Source organism: Schistocerca serialis, chromosome 7 (genome assembly GCF_023864345.2).
Source record: "Schistocerca serialis cubense isolate TAMUIC-IGC-003099 chromosome 7, iqSchSeri2.2, whole genome shotgun sequence".
In the NCBI taxonomy this organism is placed as follows: Eukaryota; Metazoa; Arthropoda; class Insecta; order Orthoptera; family Acrididae; genus Schistocerca; species Schistocerca serialis.
Window position 1 is genome coordinate 541,135,623 of NC_064644.1, and position 23,259 is coordinate 541,158,881.

The window sequence follows — 23,259 nt, forward strand, 5'->3', positions numbered from 1 at the left end:
TCTTTACGTTCGTGGAACGTTGGTGTCCTGCAACTGTGTATTCAGTCAATGAAAGACAGAGCCAATTTCGGTCCACCACCGGTTCGGCGTTCACATCAAACTGCTAATTTAATGTATATTGTGATGGATACCTAAATATTTTACGTAATAGAATATGAAAAGCAAGGCTTATACGTATACAGTGTTAGTACAGAAATGAGTACTTCCCTGGTTATGCCACTATGAAGAAACGTCAAATGATAAGAAAAGATAAAAGGGTGACGGACTGAAATATTATAAGCCCAATAGTATCGTGAGAAAATGGGTGTGTCACGATTACAAAATCTCTATAATTCAACAAAATAAAGTCATTGGTCTGCTTTAACAGTAAGAGGATTTACATTCAGACATGCTCGACATATCCGATTGCATGCTTACCAACAAAAGCTTTTTGGATACAATAAAGTTGTAAAATCAGTGCTGTGGATCTTGCGTCGAGTGGAAAATTAGGCGTTAGCAAGCAAATGTTAAATTACGACAAACTAGTGGAGGTAGCTAACGTGTCTTGGAGGCAAAGTCGACTGCTTAAAGGAATAGATTCAGAAGTAATTGACCTATATTATCTACTTTTAAATTTATATTTCAAATGTGGTAATAGCTGCTTGGCAGAAATGTTGAGTAGCAAATTGAATTATGCACACATAAGTCGCAGCTACAATTATTGTAGCCGCGGTCGTAAGAGTAGGTCAGGTAGTATGTGTTCGATAGCTGCTTCATTGCCAAGACTACATGGGAATGTAGAAGACAGGGTATTTTTTCACGAGTTTATAGTGCCTGCCTGGCGCCATGGTCAGTGTGGCCCCACCTGCCGATACGGCGCGGTTGACTGTGTCCACCAATCACGGCGACCGGCGTGTTGACACACAGCCGCCGGACCTGGAGCACTAATACTGGACTTTTTTATTTTTCCATTAGCACGCTTTTTTCCGGGTGTTTTTCCGCCAGCGCTTATCTAGCGTGGGTTATCGCACTCAGTCTGTCCGTTAACCGCCTGGGCGGCCATTAGCAGTACCATCAACACTGTGGAAACCGCTGACACAGTTCTCATCCATACACACACGCAGATTAGCACGTGCAAACACACACACACACACACACACACACACACACACACACACACACACATGCCGATGTGGTGAGTCTGGCACCCGCTCAAACTCATGCCTGGCCTCAGCGGAAAATCAGAGGCGTCACACATTTGCAGTTTTCATTTTTCATCACCTGTTTCTCATTTTTGTGTGCAGTAATCCTGCTGGACAGATGCAATATTCTGTGGCTGCGTAGCTGTTTAGGCGTACCAGAGATACACAGGTTTTATTATATTTAACCGCGAGATTGGCTCGAATGAAAGTACATGATAACAGAAGCGACTTAATAACTGACGAGTGACTGCGAGTCGCGACTAAATTCACGACGAAATATTGTCCTACTAGGTTCAGTATCTGTAATATAAACTGTTGCTTTTTTCAGTCTTGGGTCACCACGAAAGTGATATGGATAGCTTCCAGAAAGTACAGCAGAAAATTCTCAAGTCTTACAAAAAATTTGTGGGGTGATCTGGAGGTGTTTGGCATAATTTCTAACTCGTTGCAGAGACTATTGCAGTATTGGTTCCAAATGCCGGGACGACACATGGTACACCTATAGCAACAGTAAGGGTGTACTTCCTGAAGAGCTATTGAACATCTAGTTAAGGTAGCCCATGGATGAAATTTGAGCACGGTAAAGCGCAAAGAATAAACAGTAGTCCAGCGGCGACAGCGCAGTGCTGCTGCACAGCTGTAACAATCAGCGTCATACAGGAAGATGCTGTCACTGAAGAAATATTGCTTATTCTTCGTGTTTTACTGTTCCTATTAATACATATGGATAAAGCAAATATGAAGCTAACCTAATCTGAGACCGTTCTAACGAATGGGGACGTATAATTCCACTTTAAAGTAATCTTGCTTCCTGCGGGGATACGAATCGACAGTTGAAATCGATACTGGACGCGATGAGCAGTATTTATCTTGGCTAATTCCGTGGCACTGAAAGACCTGAGTCGAAACAAGGCTTCCGGAGTAGACAACATTCCATTAGAACTACTGACAGCCTTGGGAGAGCCAGTCCTGACAAAACTCTACCGTCTGGTCAGCAAGATGTATGAGACAGGCGAAATACCCTCAGACTTCAAGAAGAATATAATAATCCCAATCCCAAATTAAGCAGGTGTTGACAGATGTGAAAATTACCGAACTATCAGTTTAATAAGTCACAGCTGCAAAATACTAACGCGAATTATTTACAGACGAATGGAAAAACTGGTAGAAGCCGCCCTCGGGGAAGATCAGTTTGGATTCCGTAGAAATGTTGGAACATGTGACCCTACGACTTATCTTAAAAGAAAGATTAAGGAAAGGCATACCTATGTTTCTAGACTTAGAGAAAGCTTTTGACAATGTTGACTGGAATACTCTCTTTCAAATTCTGAAGGTGGCAGGGGTAAAATACAGGGAGCGAAAGGCTATTTACAATTTGTACAAAAAGCAGATGGCAGCCATAAGAGTCGAGGGGTATGAAAGGGAAGCAGTGGTTGGGAAGGGAGTGAGACAGGGTTGTAGCCTATCCCCGATGTTATTCAATCTGTATATTGAGCAAGCAATAAAGGAAACAAAAGAAAAGTTCAGAGTAGGTATTGAAATCCATGCAGAAGAAATAAAAACTCTGAGGTTCGCTGATGGCATTGTAATTCTGTCATAGACAGCAAGGGACTTGGAAGAGCAGTTGAACGGAATGGACAGTGTCTTGAAAGGAGGGTATAAGATGAACATTAACAAAAGCAAAACGACGATAGTGGAATGTAGTCGAATTAAGTCGGGTGATGCTGAAGTAATTAGATTAGGAAATGAGACACTTAAAATAGTAAAGGAGTTTTGCTATTTGGGGAGCAAAATAACTGATGATGGTCGAAGTAGAGAGGATATAAAATGTAGACTGGAAATGGCAAGGAAAGCGTTTCTGAAGATGAAAAATTTGTTAACATCGAGTATAGATTTAAATGTCAGGAAGCCGTTTCTGAAAGTATTTTTATGGAGTGAATTCATGTATGGAAGTGAAACGTGGACGATAAATAGTTTAGACAAGAATAGAATAGAAGCTTTAGAAATGTGGTGCTACAGAAGAATGCTGAAGATTAGATGGGTAGATCACATAACTAATGAGGAGGTATTGAATAGAAATGGGGAGAAGAGGATCTTGTGGCACAGCTTGACAAGAAGAAGGCATCGGTTGGTAGGACATGTTCTGAAACATCTAGGGATCACTAATTTACTGTAGAAGGCAGCGTGGAGGGTAAAAATCGTAGAGGGAGACCAAGAGATGAATACACTAAGGAGATTCAGAAGGATGTAAGCTGCAGTAGGTGCTGGGAGATGAAGAAGCTTGCACAGGATAGAGTAGCATAGAAAGCTGCATCCAACCAGTCTCAGGACTGAAGACCACAACAACAACAATTCCATGTACGCATTTCGAGAACCAGATTCCAACAATCTGCTGAAATACCAGAGAAAATTGGTCTGACGACTCTGAGGTAGGTCACCCCGTATATGTACTATTCTGCCAGAAAATAATGACTACGGACCTACTATCGATATAAACCTTTCCAGGCAATAGAAGAGTCACCTACCGAGAAATAACTAAAAGCCAGACACACATACGAATCATGCCGTATCACCAAGCGTGCTGTCTGTAAAATGGGGAAGGCCAACTTTCTGAGTCTGACCAGTGACAGATTGTAATGGCCTGGAGGCTCGGCACGAGCATTTTGGAAACTGCACGACTTGGCGGGTATTTCAGGAGTGCTGTGGTGTGTGTCTCCAAAACGTGGTGAAACCAAGGTAAAACAACGTCCACATGTCCTTGCGTTGGCTGGCCACCCCTTATTACAGATATCGGAAATCCTAGGCTGGGCGGACTGGGAAAGCAAGACAGGTGGCGAAGTGTGGAGGAACTAACATCAGACCGTAATGCTGGCCAGAGTACAAATGTGTCCAAACACGCAGTGCACCGAACACTCCGACCGTTGGGCTTCTGCAGCCGACGACCCATGCATGCAGCAATGTTAACACCATGACATCGGCAGCTATGAGTGAAATGGGCAGGTGACCATCGGCGCTGGACTTTGGCACAGAAACACAGCGCTGCATGGTATGATGAAGTCTTCTTCATCAAGCTGATGGTAGGGCAGGAATCCGTACTTTTCCAGGGAGCAGATCCTCGACTTCTACGCTGTGGGACAAAAACAAGCTGGCAGCGGCTCCATTATGCTCTAGGGAACATTCACTGGTTGCACAAACCACGTACACCCTTCATGATGGTCATGTGTCCCAATAGCAGTGGCATATTTCAACAAGATAATGCGCTATGTCACGAGGCCAGGAGTGTGATTGAGTGACTCGAGGAATACACTGGCGAATTACAATTGATTTGCTGGCCCTTCACCTCGCCAGATCTGATCTCGATCGAACACATTTGGGATGTCATTGAATGTAGCGTCAAAGCTCATCGCCCCCTCCTAGGAATTTACAGGAATTAGGTGACTTGTGTGTGCAGATGTGGTGCCAACTATCTCCAGCGTCCTACCCAGGTCTGTCTGTTGGCATGCCACGACTCATTGCCATGGTTATCCGTGCCAAAGGAGGACATACCGGTATTGGGTAGATGATCATAATGTTCTGGCTGATCTTTGTACATGGTATTCACCTAACTCTGTCACCTTATATTTTTCCTAAACGAAGCAAAATGTGAAAAATGCAATTGTCCAGGAATAAACCCATGTCAGTGGCTCACACTATGTTCAGAAATATAATGAAATCCATAAATACAATCAAACATCACTATCAACATAAAGTTACGTTTTTTTTCAATTCATATATATGTTTTTTCTACGAAACTGAGAACTACAGGTACAGTTAGTGACGACAGACTTGTTTTTACACGTTTTTAAATACTTAGAAGTTAATGTATGGCAACGGCGTCAAAGTTTCTGTCGTAATGCGCAGATCAATTGTTCCCTACAAGAGGCGTCATGAGGATGCAGACAAACCGCTTTACGACAGAGCATTACAGCGGACACAATGGCACTGTTTCCATTTTTTTAAATTCTAAGTATTCCAGAGGGTGAACGGTTTAGAGCAGTGAAACCAAATCTGCTATCACTAATTGTGCCCTAGTTTTCGTTCTGGCGGTAAAAAAAAGTGCCACTGGAAAAACAATGTTGCGTTGATAGTGATGTTTGTTTACTTGTAGGAGTAATGCATTCCTGCCCATTGTTTAAACCCTTGACATAGGTACTTACATGAGGAACTGAATTTTTCATGGGAAACACTTATAACAAGAGGCTATGTGGTGACATGACATCCGTTAAAAATTCTGGGTATAATTCCATGGGACGAGTTGGCGCTACAGAGGGGACAATCTGTATGGGAAGGAATGTATCCAACAAATATCTAAGGACGTCGGGTGTCAGTGATACTTTGAGACTGGCATTATAGAGTAAATTATGGCAGGCCATATCAAACCAGTCAGAAGATTGATCGTCGTCAGTTTTTTCACAAAGATAAGTAACCAGATCATATTCGCTCTCTTTCCGAAAAGACGAAGGATATTATTCACACCACTGATCAATCCCTCTCTGTGGAAGCAGTGACCCGAATATTTTAACTGTCATACTTCAGTATTTCACAATGACATTTATCCTAACGGATGATAGCGTACAGTAAATGATGATCACTGCCGAAGGACATGTTTGTGTCAACATAGTCCTAAGTGTGAAGAGAACTGTTGTTATTCCTAAAGAAACGTAGCAGCAATTTCACTTGGAGGAACAGACGGCGAGATGTGTATGTTAGCACTGATGACGATGCTGTTTAGTGCCTAAATTCGCGCCATCATCATCATCAATAATCCACTTCCTTTCTCTCCTTTGTCTCACATTTCGGCTTGCAGTTTGAATTAAGTGAAGAGACTATCCCTACATTAGATGGTTACCTTGGAAACCGCCAAACAAACTAAATTCTGGCATAAAATCCATTTCCTGTAAAAAGACTGAACAGAGATCGTTGATCTGAAAGGTTATGTATCGAATAAGAAGTTAATTTTTGCTCTTAGAGGAACTATTCCAGTATCAGATTCTCTTACTGCTGTAACATCCCCTAGAGGAAACTCCTTATTTCCATAAATGGACCGCAAAGATTTTATGTGAACACTACACAAAGACAACGAAGTGAGCAAAAATGAACACACCTACTACATGTTGCCAGTGTTTCCCGATATGACATCTCTTTTTACCCACTGTAGGAGGCCTGGGACATTTGGTCCTCTTCAAAATACTCCAGTAGTTTTGGGAATCGGTTATATCTTGTATTTACACATGCTTCACCCATCAAGCAAATTTACAACTGTCTTGTGGTTGGCAAATGTTCAGTACTAACATAATTAGAGTTTCATAGTTTTGAAAGTTAAACTTTAGTGCTTGACTTTATTAGGTAATTATAGAGTTAAGAGGATGAAAGTAGGTGTGGTAGAATTATTGAAATCATAGAACTACCTAACTGCAGAAGCAGTATGATAAGTAGCCACTTACTAGTAGAGATATAATTTTGTAGCAAGTAAGGAATGGAAAATAATTTTAAACACATGGTAATTCCAATGTTTCGATACCGTAACAAATTACCACGTCCTGTCACTCAACTGAATAACGTAGTAGTACTTTTTGTCTAAGGAACAGTGTCAAGCTGGTATTTGGAACAAAAGGAACCTATAGTAAGGAATCAAATATATGTGTAAAAGTACTCAACATCCAGCAAGACCATTATTAAATTTATTGTCGGTAACGTTGTGGAGCTCGAGACTGAATTAATAAACTTTTGTGAAGTAACTCCCTCTACTATACAAGATATCCAAAGCCAAAGAGAAACAGTTGAAATTAATGTTTTATATTATTTTATAAAATTGGCAATGTAATATAAAATTAGCAATGTAATTACCACCACCAATGTAATATGCCACTTCATTTTACCTCACTCAAATATTATGTACTTCCTTATCTGCACTTCCCAGTGATTCTTCCCCATGGAGCAGCAGCACATGACTAATGTAATCTCGTATATTACAATCTAAAACTAGGCAAGTTCAAAAAGCTTCATTAAATATTTACACATAACGTATCAACTAGTAAGTTGCCCGGTCGTCTTAACGATTTTATAAACTATTTACAGACTCAATGTGACTTTTGATCTGTTGTCTGGTGTCGTATTGATCTGGCATCAGACTTTTTGCAAAAAGTATTTCCAGGTAACGTACTTGTGCGACACATATATCGCTGTAGAGTAGCTCCCATAATCCTGCGCGTATGTGACACGTGCCTTCTTTATCTGCTAGAGTAACTTCCATAATCCTGTGCGTATGTGACACGTGTGTTCTTTATATGCTAAAGACGCTCTTCAGTATAACTAACTCTATGAACATACAACGATTGTAGAGAGGTCTTGAAATGAAACGCTTGATATATTGCACCGTGTTTGTTATAACCCGAGTTCATGAAAATATCAGTACGTCGATTTAATATCCAATCAGTGTACATGAACACACACCCACACACTCTATTACTCACATTTTCACCTGAGGTAGCCTTTGTTCTTTAAGATTTCGTTCTGTCGCCGTAAAGTTACGTGTGCTGTTTCTTATTGGATGGTAAAATACATACTTTGTACCTCGATTCGCAATTTCGGGGGCGTAGGTCCATCTCGTATTTCATCATACCATGAGTGAATCTCGCTGACTAGCTACCTCTGTGCCTTCCCTGCTGGCGCCAAAAGTTCACCCCCACAATTGAGCCGAGGGAGCGCCCCTGCCCCACATGTGTTCTTTGTTCCAGAAGAGATCGCTTAGAGTGAGATTCAGTACATGGTAGCAGTATCGATATCTGTACCCATAGAAACTACAAGTACTTTTCTGCCTACAGTGACAGTAAAGAAGATACCTATGATGTATAATAATGGAGAACAAGATATAAACCGAAAGCAACTATTAGAAATTCCGAACAACACAATGTGAGAAAGATAAGACACAAAAGTTCCGAGAAAGTGGTTTTCAATCAGCACAGGAGTAAGAATACGTTTCAGTCAGGCAAAAAGCGATGTCTTCTCCGCTGTGGTTCCCAGTTGTACGGTAATATTGTAAAGAGCCTAGAAGGCAAACCATTTCTTTGTAACTGCAAAAATTTTGCTTGTTTCTACATTTGGCTTAGTAAGCGTCACTAAAGGAAGTCCTAGTGTGATATGCAGGATGTAACATCGATAATTCTTAGCCACACACACATGGACAGTAAGCAGATACAAGTATTGTAACGATAATTAAAAATGAAAGATTTCGTATATTTTTATTAGTATATAATACTGTAAAAGTTTATGTTATTTCTTATGTTTCATTTTACGAGCATGGGGGGCGGCAGTGAAGGAAGGAACAGTCTTCCTGTCTTCCTGTCAAGACACAGCTATTGCTGGTCTACAATGGCGCAGAATCGACCTATTTTCCATAGAAGGCATTCTAAGGCAGCTTGCCCGAGCCTGCATTAACAGTGATAACAAATGGAAAACTGTGCACTGAACTATAATGAATTAAACGATGTATTCATTTCGTGTTCAGCTTTGGCCACGATAACTTGCGAGCTATTAATACATTTTGTTGATATTAGAGATGTGGTCACATTACCTGCAGTGTAATATTTATTTAATAAAGTGAACGAAGGTATTCCGAAGATTTTAAAACCTACCTGAATAACAAACTCACGAAATACAGATATATCGAAAAGTATTTTAGAATGAGGGAATTTTTTCTAAGTTGAAGTGAGACTTAAAGGACCTTTCGCAAGAACTGATGATACTGGATAGTAATACCTCTGAATTTTTGCAATTACACTACTGACAAGGGGAGGCCGTCAATTGTGAAATTCAGATTCGATTCATACTGCGCATAATGAAAGCTCATGGCCAGAGGTGTAATGTGGCAAAGCATCAAGATGCACTTCTCAGCCGTTGTCGAGAAAATCGACAGTTAAAAGAAACCATTGCGGTGAAATACTCTCTACGATTAATGATTTCCTACAGCGTCGTGGCGCAGCGGTAAGCGCTCGGGTTCGTAATCCGAAGGTCGCCGGATCGAATCTCGCGCAATGAATTTTTTTTATTATTAGTTTTTTGTAATTCAAATATATATATATATATATATATATATATATATATATATATTAATGAATTGCTTATGCATGTTGGTGAAGGCGGATCACTCTCCAATTGTAGCGCCTCCATTTTTCCGTTTTTTTAACAGGGTGTACCAAAGCTCTCCCGTCAGCACCGATTTTCGACGATGTTATAAGTTGCGCTAGGGACCGCATCTACCTTCTTTCGAAGTTAGCACGCAACTACGCTGTTAAGCGGCGGCTCGTTTCGGCCCATTCAACATCTGTCCTTCAAGTGTAACGAGCGAGTAACGGAGTTTATATTTCATACCTGCGACAGCAAATTTGTGTTCGTGGGGTTCTAATTCGAACGTTTGACTTACGCTATACGTATTCGCTTCGGAATATCGTTTCTACGTCTTCCGTTAACTATACATGGTTAACATTATGAAGACAATTAATAACATTTGTGAAATACAACTTTGTTTGCGGAAAACATAATGATGTTCGAAGTCGCCAGTTTTTCCACGACAGACGACTTTCAACAACTTATTATATGCATAATTGTTGCAACTGATTGCCGGGAATTATATATATGAATTCCAAAAAACAAATGCTTAAAGAAAAAAGTTGCATGGCGCGAGATTCGAACCGGCGACCTTCGGATTACGAACCCGAGCGCTTACCGCTGCGCTACGACGCTGTAGAAAACTATGACTCGTAGAGATTATTTCACCGCAAGGTTTCTTTTAACTGTCGATTTTCTCGACAACGGCTGAGAAGTGCATCTTGGTGCTTTGCCACATTACACCTCTGGCCATGAGCTTTTATTATGCGCAGTATGAATCGAATCTGAATTTCACAATTGGCGGCCTCCCCTTGTGAGAAATTATCTCTGTGACTAAATTGAAGCTTAAGGAAGCAACAAGAGATATCAACAGATTAATAAATACGTAATATTAATGCAGAGTATCGTCGTACATAAGAGAGAACTATGCTAAAATAATATCTCCAAATCAAAAAACATTTTGGTAATTGATTGTGCAGTTTGATTTGGTTTATATATCGTTAATTGGTTTCATACAGTTTCAAACTGAGTAATTACGGTCCAGCGATAGTAAACTACGTCGAACTCCCGTGAAGTGAATATCTGTAAGTTTTTATATAATGAAAAAACGAGACTGTGCTAAGGCGATTTTCAAATCTCGAACATTACAGGTATTAATAATGATCAAAAACTTAAGCCCCCAACGGCCATCCATCGTATTATAGCTTGCGACATAATTAATTTTATCCTCGGAACTATACAGTGGTGTGTGCCTGTTATACGAGTTAAGCATTCCGCTGCTTCAGCAGTCAGAGACGCACGAGCACTGCGACCTCTGCAACAGTCCGACGCCTTGGGTTCACTATCATCGATCATCCTCCTTACAGACTTAGCTCCGTCCGTTTCTCATCTGTTTCCAAAACTTAAGGAACGCCTTCGACGACTTCACTTTGATATTGATTAACAGTTAAATGCATACATGCATTCCGTTCGTGTTTAAATCAAATATTACGCACATTTATGCGATCGGGAATGTGTAGTAGCAGCCAGGCTACTGTACATTTAACAATTAAGCGTCAGCAAGGAGCATTAGTGATGAAATCATAGGAGGCAATGTTGTGCAACCTTAGTAGGGACAAGATCCGACTATTTAAGGAGTAGGATCTTACCATCTGAGTCAGTGTTCCGAGACAAACTTCCGTTACAATGTCGGCAAACGTGACGTCAGATCCGCCTAGCAACAGCGATCTGAACCCCCACTGGCTGAATATATGTATAGGGAACGAGAGAAGTGTCCTTATTGGCTAAGGGAGAAAGGTGGGGTGGTCTCTCTGGTCCTTTGGGAAGACAGGGTAAGTAAGTCGCGAGGAGCCACTCAAAACGCATGGTCCAGAACCGGCGCGGCTCTAAAAGAACGGTCGCAAGTACATATTTCAGATGGTCAACAAGCTAGAAAGTGAATTTTTTTAGTTATAAGAACGCCACGTATCATGGACAGTGTCTATCATTATGCAACGCCAGAAAACTGTGTTAACGTGTGTAAAGGGTCGAATATAATGGCGTAGTCCAGAGCCGCCATATTGCAAATGCTATTCCTGTGACGTGTGTGACAAAGCAATTTCTGTATTAAAACAAGTATGGTACAAACGTTGTTGACAATTAACAACTGGCATCTCTAACCACTGCACTTCAGCAGGATCACCATCCATACGGAACCTGGCGACTGAGCGCTACATCTGTGCTACGAGGGAATTACATAAGCAGCAAGACACCAGCTTAGTGATACCGCCCAGAGAAGCACTTCCTTCTCGCTGCAATGCCAATGAGGGTGTTGTAAGAGGTGCTACCACATGTCAGGTTTCGGCTCTGTCAACAAACACTCTACACAGACAGTAGCAACAAACTGGTCTCTCATTGAAAGAAATGTGCTCGGCGCCAGGGTGTCTATGGTGAGAGCGAAATATGTAGACATGATGAATAAATATGTAGAAAGTTAATAACGTTTGTTTTATTCAAAAATCTTAAGGTGTTTTCACGTAACAAATTCTAAGGCATTACTTTTCAGCACATCTTAGTAAGTGTTTGTGTCAGTGACATACTACTTCTTATGTAGCTGTAGCTAGTGGGTAATGTTTGTACGATGCAGTCAAATATAATTGTGAGAATCGTAGGAAACCAGTGGGGCACACGAAAACTATGGGCACAGCAAAGAACTTGTGACGTCAAACTAGTTGCTTTGTCCGACATATATTACAAACGCTCAGCTCCAACCGAGAGCCACAACGATCATTATGCCAATGAAAAGATACTTATTATATGATTTAAGTTTTTCATGCGTTACAGGGCGATTCCGCGTATTGAAAAGCGAGTTATGGATCATTAAGCTCTCTTGAAATAGTTACCTGGTTCCCACCGGAGACAGTCGCTGGAACTCTTCAGGTCTGTAGTGCCACGCGCTTTGTAGGTCGCCACAGGTCCTGTATTCTGACCGGCTCCAGGACGTCAGCATGTGAGGCAGACATAGTAAAGAGCCATGGAGCGCAGTGGACATAAATATGAGAGCGCCATCGGAACTTTGGTCGTGGAAGCTAATGGGCTGTTCAGCAGCGCTCGCAGAATCGGTACCTGCCGTTAACCTACTTGCATCTTGCCGCTATAATGGACAGTGTCGTCCTGCTTTGTGCTAAAAACATTTTTTTGTTCAAACGAACTATTCATTATGGCTTATTTTCATACTCCCGTGCTCTCGTGCAATATACACTCAAATTCAGAAAAGAACAAATTGAACGATTAAAGATAGGACGTTGATATTCACAGAGCATATACATTAGCACGTTCTGCAGAAATGATTAGCCTTTCAATCACCTCGGCTCAGCTTGTACCTTGTTCCCTAGTGGAGACAGCATCCGACATTGGCCCTGATAATTTGTTCCATAGGTGATATCATCGACGCGTATAAGGCGCGAATGGCGTCCTGTGATATGGCCATCCATGCTGCATTCACCTGGTTCCAAATTTCATCTATAGTGGTTGGCATTGGGTCACAGCGCTGCACCAGTTGTTTCACCGTATCCCCAAACTTTCCATTGGAGCAAGTCTGTTGATCTGGCGAGCCAGACACAAAGAAGGCACGTGTTCGTGCACCAACATGTGGCTGTGCATTGTCTTGCTGAAAAATGACGCCTAGGGTGTCATGCAGTATGGATATGGCTACGGGTTGCAGGATGTCATTCAAGTAGGTCACATTAGACACAGCGCTCTGGACACGCACTAACTGTGGTTTGTGTTTATACCCAAAAGCACCACACATCATAGGGCCTTGAACTGGAACTGTATGTCTTGTACGAATGCAGTCACTGTGATGCCGCTCTCCCTGGCTGCCGGCCGGTGTGGCCAAGCGGCTCTAGGCGCTACGGTCGCAGGTTCGAATTCTGCCTCGGGTATGGATGTGTGTGTGAAATCTTATGGGGCTTAACTGCTAAGGTCATCAGTCCCTAAGCTTACACACTACTTAACCTAAATTATCCTAAAGACAAACACACACACCCATGCCCGAGGGAGGATTCGAACCTCTGCCGGGACCAGCCGCACAGTCCATGGCTGCAGCGCCCCAGACCGCTCGGCTAATCCCGCGCGGCGGTATGGATGTGTGTAATGTCCTTAGGTTACTTAGGTTTAAGTAGTTCTAAGTTCTGGGGGACCGATGACCCATAGTGCTCAGAGCCATTTGAACCATCTCCCTGGCTACGGCGAGCCAAAATGTGGCCAACATTTTCAAACAAACAGAACCTGAATTCGTCCGATAAGACTATTTGATGCCATTCCTGCCTAAAGTGGCGACGTTCAATACACCATTGAGGTCTAGCGTGATTCTGCACATTTGTCAAAGGCAGACATGTAATGCATGCCGTAATGAACGGCGACGGACTGTTACTCTTGTTAGTGTATGATGTGTTACACTGTTACAATGTGGTGTCATTCGGACGAGTTGTCAGTCTTCTTGGGGGGGAGGGGGGGGGGTTCTTCTTGATGCGATCTGACCCATCTCGTCGTGTAGTACTCGTGAACCATTCTGCACACCCGTTGCACGGCAGAAACACATCGTCCCACACGGGCAACAATTTCCCGGATGCGCGCATTACATTCTGTCATGCCAATAGTGCGCCCTCTTTCAAACTCGCTGATTTGGCGGTACGGTTCGCGTTTGCACATGCGAGGCATCATGCACTCCTGCTGAAGTCAGACTGATCCATTAGCTTAAGTTTATAGCGACAACGAGAGCCGCAGGCACATTTTATCGATACATGGTGTTGCGCAGCGATATCGATGTTGACATTGAACTCTAGGGTCGACGTGGTTGAAACGCTACTCACTTCTACACAACATGCTAATGTACATGTCCTGTGAAAACGAACGTCCTAGTTCTAGACGTTCCAGGTGCTCTGTTATTTCCTCTGAACGTGAGTGCAATATCTCCGGGAATTTTGAACTTTAAATTTTGATGTAACGTGTCTGTCACACGAGGTAACAGGAAGCATACACTATTGGACAGCTTATTTTTTTACTCTTTATTTTCGGTTTGTACGGGAAATTCCTCTTGAAGAAGGAATACAGTATATGGTTACTTGCACCCTGACATATAACAAATTGGTTGAAGTAGCCTTAAGCTCCTTCCACACCTCATTTTGAATTTCCGCTTCGTAGGTAGCTTTTACAACTAGTTTTAAGCTGCTCCTGCCTTTAAAACTAATTATTACTTTCTCAGAATTGAGGTGCTCCAATGAAATTTCCCCGAAGTTGTAACTTTGGATAGATTCATAGAGGGAGAAATTTTCCAGATATTTTCATATCCTTCCGTTTCATTTGATGCCAGTAAATAAAATTGGAGAACAGTTAATTGTTATTATTCAACCACATTTCCAGCCACTACATTAAAAGACAAAGAATAGGCGTAAAAAGCAAATGTTAGGCATTTCATTAAGCTCCTTTCAAGCTATTGTGCTAACATTCGTTGTGTTTCTGAGTTGTCAGTGTTCACCTATGTACTGATCTCTTGTACACTGTACTAGTATGATTAGTCTTCCACTTCGCCAAGTATACAATGCGTATACAGGTATAGAGATTTCTGAAAGTTTTGCAAGGGATTCATTATTTGTGCGATGACACAATTTTTTTCCCAACATTTTCAGATAAACTCTCTTCAGTATAATATTAGTAGGAAAAGCGACCTTAGAAGAGAGTTCCTCATTCCTCGACACTACTCTTTCGATTTCTTCGTTCCACTGTCAATTACGACACTGGAATCGGGCTTTTTCATAAAAGTCTGAAATAATCACTGTAACTATTTAGTTTACCAAAGGAAAAACACTATTTGTGAAAATTAAATAATTTGCGATTCACGTTCAGCAGTTTGACATATTTGTAAACGGATCTTTAGCGTCTGTTACTCCATAATAGAGAAAAATTAATCTATTAGTAAACTGTTATTTATTGGTTATATCAACGAAAAATAAAATAACAAAATATTTCAAAACTGCAGTACTAATTAGGCAATGGTTCCAAAGATGGGGCTGACATAAAGTTCACAGCACAAAAATACTAGTTCTGTGCGAAACATCGACATCACTGACACATGAAAATACCATCATCGATCACTGTCTAGGCGTCTATATCAGTCGTTACGCAGAAAGGAAGCTCATTATAATTTCTACAAGAGCTTAAACGATTTGTGACTCATACACCATCACATCAGAAGTATCCGGACACCCCTTGTGTAGTGTGGAATTGACCAAGAGATGTCAGAAGAGATGGATTGACCAGTATAAAAGGAGGCTGGAGTTTGTCTTTCCAGTGGAGAAACCGTTATAGCAGAATGGATAATTCAGGCGAATTCAGTGAGTTCGAAGGTGGGCTGGATATTGAACGGCATCCGACTATAATATCGATCAGCGACATTTGAAACTGTGTTATGTTGTCCAAGTTGACTACTGGTGTTATGATAGTGAAGTGCAAATGCAATGGAAAACCGCTGCTGAATCAAGAACAGACACACCTCATGAATCGACGGAGGGGGACCGTCAAACATACCGTGTGGCAATTGCAAGCGATCGGATGAAAACAGCGAGAGGAGTCACTCTTGAGTTCATGAGTCCTACCAGTAGTCCAGCTTACACAAGTGTTGAACGTAGGAAGTTAAGAAGTTAATAATAATGGCAGAGTATTCAGTGCCGGTATTGTCTTCACTAAAACTCCCGAGTTGATAGGTCGTGGTCGATGTGTAACAATCTCCCCTGCAGTTCGCCGCTTTATCTCGGAGGATGTCTCCCGCAGTCGGAGACGAAAGGTCAGGGGAGAGTTCTATACATCGACCACGGCCTATCAGCCTGGAAGTTTTAAGCGAATGGTCGAGCAGTAACTCACAAGCCATGTACTTCTAAGTGACGCTTGAGGTGGTGTGAGGAGGTACATCAGTGGACAGTGGATGACTGGTAACAAGTGAGTCTGAGTGATGAACAACGCTACATACTGTCTCAATCTGATGAAAGGATTTGGTATTCCGCAAGAATGTTACCTGCCATCGTGTGTAGTGCCTACAGTGAAAGTATGAAGTGTGTTGGATTACCATTCGCAGTGTTTTCGTGATTATTTATTTAAAGAAATAACACAGCCACCATTCCTAAAGTAGACTGTCTATTCACGAATCAAAATGGTTTCACTGTATTTAAGCGTAAATACTATTCAGAAATATGTATATGGGTGATAACGTACATTACCTTGTACACGTAAGTGATCACGAAGATCGTGTTTCAAATCCAGGTGCATAGTCAAACGTTTTGAATCCATTAAAGAAGTTATAGACAAAAACGAAACTGAACGAGTTTTTCGATTACGCGATGCGGCAACAATGATGTACCGTTACCTCACTGTAATCCTTACCGTTACCAGTTTTGATCAACCAAACCCTCAAAATAATTATAATTCGCTCACAAAATATAACAATTGCAGGTGAATGACTTAAACACAGCAACAAAAATACCAAGGCAACTACGAAATACTACAGACAACCCATCAGCACATACATTTACAAAACGCATACAAATGTAATTTGTAAGCTGAGAAAAAGGTAAGATTCATTAAGATTTACCAGCATCAAAATTTTCAGTGGTGATTATAAATATTACCTTCAAAACTTGATTATAGTCTCTGCAGATCAAAACTTACATAACGACTTCACTGGTGGACAAATAGATTTTCCTTCATAGCACTATCTACTACAAAAAATCGACAAACCACGAAGGATTTTTTTTCGAATGGGACAGAAATCTGTACACCACATGTACATGTACAGACAAGCGAATGACGACAATTTCAGAAGAACTGGATGATTTATTCAAGAGAGAAAGCTTCACAAATTTAGTCAGACAAAAACTGGTCGGACCACCTTTGGTCCATACGCAAGCTTTTATTCCCGTTGGCACTGATTTATAGAGTTGCCGAATGTCTTCCTGAAGATATAGTGGCTCCTTCTGTCCAATTGACTCGTTGGATCGTCAAAATCCCGAGATGGTTGGAGAGCCTTGCCCACAATGCTCCAAGCGCAAAGACAGTGGAGACTCTCTTCGATGGGTGTGGGGATTGTCTTGCTAAAATGTAAGCCCAGGATGGCTTGCCAGGGAGAGCAACCAAACGGGGCTTGGGATATCACCGACGTAGCGCTGTCCGTATGACAACAAAAGCGGTCCTGCTATGAAAAGAAACGGCAAACCATACCATCTCTCCTGGTTGCCGGACCGGATGGCGATCAAAATGCAGAAAGGTATCCCACCCTTGTCCTGAGCGTCTCCAGACAAGTTACCGATTGTCATCAGGGCTCATGTCTATGCGGGACACTGAAAATAATTCCACTCCAATCGATGATATTACAGACCGAAGACGTGTCTGGAGACGCCTTGGACAGGGAAAGGATACAGACCTGACCATCGCCCCCGATGAAGCTCGACAACCAGGAGTGAGACCTAGACTGCAACTTGTCTTCATAGCAGCATCCATTTGATTGTCATCCACGGAACCCCTACAGCACAGCGGAACGTCAGCGATATTCTACGCCCCATTTTGTTGACCTTCATGGCAAGCCATCCTGGGCTTACATTTCAGAAAGTTGATGCCTTAACAGAAATGACAAGAGATTCTATTGTTTATCTTCGTACTTGCCAAACCTTACCTTGCCCAGCAAGGTCGCCATATCCCGCCCCAACTGAGAACATTTGGAGTATTACGGGCAGGACCCTCCGACCAGCTCGGGATTCTGACGATCTAACACGCCAGTTTCACAGAATCTGTCACTATATTCCTCAGTGTCAAGCCGAACAGCCGTTTGCATATGAGTCAGAGAGTGGCTTGCTCATTTTGTGGAACTATTTCTCTTGAATAAATCATCCATTTTTCTGAAATTCTAACGTTTAATTTGTCTGTACATAAACATCACATGTAATGGTTTGAGTCAGATTTGGTTTTTCTTTCTGGTGCATCGTTTTTCATGTCTTACAGTGCATGAAGCTCGGAACTTAGGATAGTAGTATGTGGAATTTGTTCATGAAAGAAATGGCGTGGGATAGTGATTACCATAAAAGTATGATTGAATTATACATAAAAGTTGTATAGTCCAATGGAATGGCTTCTAGAAAACTATATATATATATATATACATATATATATATATATACATATATATATATATATATATATATATATATATATATATATATATATATATATATATACCGTCTCCATGAAGCTGGGCTACGATCCCGCACACCGTTAGGCCGTCTTCCGCTCACGCCCCAACATCGTGCAGCCCGCCTCCAGTGGTGTCGCGACAGGCGTCAATGGAGGGACGAATGGAGACGTGTCGTCTTCAGCGATGAGAGTCGCTTCTGCCTTGGTGCCAATAATGGTCGTATGCGTGTTTGGCGCCGTGCAGGTGAGCGCCACAATCAGGACTGCATACGACCGAGGCACACAGGGCCAACACCCGGCATCATGGTGTGGGGAGCGATCTCCTACACTGGCCGTACACCACTGGTGATCGTCGAGGGGACACTGAATAGTGCACGGTACATCCAAACCGTCATCGAACCCATCGTTCTACCATTCCTAGACCGGCAAGGGAACTTGCTGTTCCAACAGGACAATGCACGTCCGCATGTATCCCGTGCCACCCAACGTGCTCTAGAAGGTGTAAGTCAACTACCCTGGCCGGCAAGATCTCCGGATCTGTCCCCCATTGAGCATGTTTGGGACTGGATGAAGCGTCTTCTCACGCGGTCTGCACGTCCAGCACGAACGCTGGTCCAACTGAGGCGCCAGGTGGAAATGGCATGGCAAGCCGTTCCACAGGACTACATCCAGCATCTCTACGATCGTCTCCATGGGAGAATAGCAGCCTGCATTGCTGCGAAAGGTGGATATACATTGTACTAGTGCCGACATTGTGCATGCTCTGTTGCCTGTGTCTATGTGCCTGTGGTTCTGTCAGTGTGATCATGTGATGTGTCTGACCCCAGGAATGTGTCAATAAAGTTTCCCCTTCCTGGGACAATGAATTCACGGTGTTCTTATTTCAATTTCCAGGATTGTAGATGTATGAGACTCGAAAAAGTCTCTGGAACCATATAGTTTCATTTGATTGTAAAAAATCTCTTAGTAAATTACTCTACCTTGTTGCTAAAATGCGTTGCCACCTGTTTCTCCCTTATCCGTCGCATAATCCTATTACGCCATGTGGCGAAGGTACATATTTGCTGCATAGAAGCAAGCCACATCATTACCGCAACAACTCATTGGTACGTGGTTGCCTTCCTACCACATTTATATGCTCGAGGCCAGGTGCATTTGGTGAATGCAACATCATAAATACCATTAAATCCACGAGTCGCTGTTGCTGGTTTTTCTTCGACATTATCGTTTACTACTTGGGTGCACGAGTTGGCACCATCCCTCACGGTTTGGCGTCGTAACTACAAGTGTTTTCCTGTTTTTGCTTAGCGCTTTCAGTATCAGTAGTTTCTGGCTGAAACCACTACTTCATTAATTTTGAATTGCCACTGCCTTCAGGATGAAACCATTGATGGTATTGCAAGCAGACATCTACTGGTACTCTGAGGTACTTCTGCAAGTTTAATGTATTGTAGTAGACATTTCCAATGTTCAAAGGACAAGTTGGTGCGCAGATTGTGCGACGAGATTTTAGGACTTTGCGATGTCTGGGATTTACTTAGTGATAATACTGAGGAGATCATAGACAGTGAACGTAACTATTGAGATTGTGCTACTATTTTTATGACTGCTTTGTAAATAAAACCACTGTGGCAGTATGTACTTTTGGCATGATTTAGTAAATTTTAGGCCAGTTTTTCCTTTGTATTTAGGAGTATTGTGAGAGCATAGTACTTTCGAGATGAGCGAGTCTAGGAAAAAATCGAAATAGATTTGAAATACATGACACGAAATGATGGGAAGTTAGAAACTATAAGTCTCAATGGTTCCAAAGTGAAACCACCTTCTTAAAATAATTAATCTTTTACTTTTCGCCAATTTCTTTTTGTATTCGTTACTTACTACAATAACAAAGGTTAATTTTGCGAAAAAATTTAAAACGCTATTTTTTTCGTATTACTGCGACTCGAAGGGTTTACCCGCTGCGGTGCGATGCCTTCTCCACGTTATGCTGCACTGATGGAAGCCTTCGACATGCTCAGTAGTTTTACGTTGAAGCACAATTTTCTCGGGTTCTCGACAAGGTATTTTTCTAAGGTATGAAGTTACGAATGGGCAAAAGGCAGTTTACGTATTCCTAGATTTACGAATAGCGTTTGATACGGTTCCCGACTGCACACTGTTAATGAAGATGCGAGCGTGGTCTATAGGTTTCTCGTGTTATGAGTGATTCCAACACTTTTTAATTTATAGAACCCAGTATTTTGTCCTTGACGGCGAGACAAGGTTATCGGCAGGAGTATGCCAGGGAAGTGCTGTAGGACCGTAGGTTTCTTGTGTTATGAGTGATTCCAACACTTTTTAATTTATAGAACCCAGTACTTTGTCCTTGACGGCGAGTGTTTATCAGAGACAAGGTTATCGGCAGGAGTATGCCAGGGAAGTGCTGTAGGACCGCTTATATTCTCCATGTACATGAGTGACCTAACGGACAGCATGAGCAGCGGTATGCAGCTGTTTGCTGACCGAGCGGGAGTGTGTCGCTGTTGACTGACTTTTGGAGGACAGAATATGATTTAGGGAAAATATCTAGTTGGTGTGATGAACGACAACTACCTATAAATGTAGAAAAATATAAGCAGATGAGTAGGAAGAACAATCCTGCAATGTTCAAAACCAGTATTAGTAATGTGCTGCTTGACACAATCACGTCGATTAAATCCAAGCAAAGCGACGCAGAGTAATATGGAATGGAGCGAACACCTAAGGACTGTAGTAGGAAAGGTGAATCGTCGACTTCAGCTTATTGGCAAAATGTTAGGGAAGTGTGGCTCATCTATAAAGGGAAGTGCGCATTGAACACTAGGGCAACCCTAGCTATAAATGTAGAAAAAATATAAGTTAATGCAGATGAGTAGGAAGAACAATCCTGCAATGTTCGGAAACAGTATTAGTAATGTGCTGCTTGACACAATCACGTCGATTTAAAATCCACGCATAGCAATGCAGAGTGATATGAAATGGAGCGAACACGTAAGGACTATAGAAGGAAAGGTGAATCGTCGACTTCGGCTTATTGGCAAAATTTTAGGGAAGTGTGGCTCATCTATAAAGAGAACTGTGCATAGAACACTAGGGCAACCCTTTTTTGAGGACGACATCAGAGATGGCATGTTAGATTTACTACCAGTAGGTTCGATCAGCTTGGAATTATTACAGAGACGTTTTGGGAAACCAAATGTGAACGCCTGGAGGAGAGGAGGCGTTTTTATCGAGGAGCACTACTGAGCGTTTGAAGCTGACTACAGAAAGATACTACTGCGGGCATCGTACATTTCTCATAAGGACGAGATAAGAGAAATTAGGCCTCGTATGGGGGCATACAAACAGCCGATTTTACCTCGATCTGTTTGCGAGTGGAACACGAAAGGAGATCACTTACAGTGGTATCGCGTAGCTCCTGCCGGTGGCTTGCGGAGTATGTATGTTGTTGTTGTTGTTGTGGTCTTCAGTCCTGAGACTGGTTTGATGCAGCTCTCCATGCTACTCTATCCTCTGCAAGCTTCTTCATCTCCCAGTACCTACTGCAACCTACTGCAACCTACTAAATTGGTGATCCCTTGATGCCTCAGAACATGTCCTACCAACCGATCCCTTCTTCTGGTCAAGTTGTGCCACAAACTTCTCTTTTCCCCAATCCTATTCAATACTTCCTCATTAGTTATGTGATCTACCCATCTAATCTTCAGCATTCTTCTGTAGCACCACATTTCGAAAGCTTCTATTCTCTTCTTGTCCAAACTATTTATCGTCCATGTTTCACTTCCATACATGGCTACACTCCATACAAATACTTTCAGAAATGACTTCCTGACGCTTAAATTTATACTCGATGTTAACAAATTTCTCTTCTTCACAAACGCTTTCCTTGCCATTGCCAGTCTACATTTTATATTCTCTCTACTTCGACCATCATCAGTTATTTTGCTCCCCAAATAGGAAAACTCCTTTACTACTTTAAGTGTCTCATTTCCTAATCTAATTCCCTCAGCATCACCCAACTTAATTAGACTACATTCCATTATCCTTGTTTTGCTTTTGTTGATGTTCATCTTATATCCTCCTTTCAAGACACTGTATGTATGTATGTATGTCGATGTATACAACAGAGCATGTACGACAAGGAATTTAAAATCAAGCTGGTCAGTAATTCGCAACCACGAAAACAAGGAAATAGGAGATCGACTTCTGTTGGAATTTACTGCGTGTTTCCCCCAGCAATAAATCAGATTACAGGCTCGTCAAAAGCTCTCCCAGTCACCGAATGATTGTGCATAACTGATAAATATAAACGTATATCTACACCTAAATAACACAGGCCGAGAACGAAGTCGTACAAAAATTTACATCTAAGGATGTCAGATGCAGCTAAGCGGTTTTTGTTGCAAATGGTAACTTAATTCAAAACATGCTTTTTACGGATACATTTCCATATGTGTTATATACAGTCCCAAAGTATCGACTGCGCACCGATCAAAGCAGCGCGGCGAAACGGCATCAAGAAGGCGCTGACCCGGGCGCCAGTGGAAAGAGCTCGCAGCGCCACACCTCCAAGAAGACAGAGGTCGCGCCCCCTGTCAACGCTGACTTAACCAGCCGCTCATCGCTGGTCGGCAGAGTTCGGTCGCAGACTTAGAGAGCATCCATACTGAGTTACAGGAAGACGATACATAGCTTG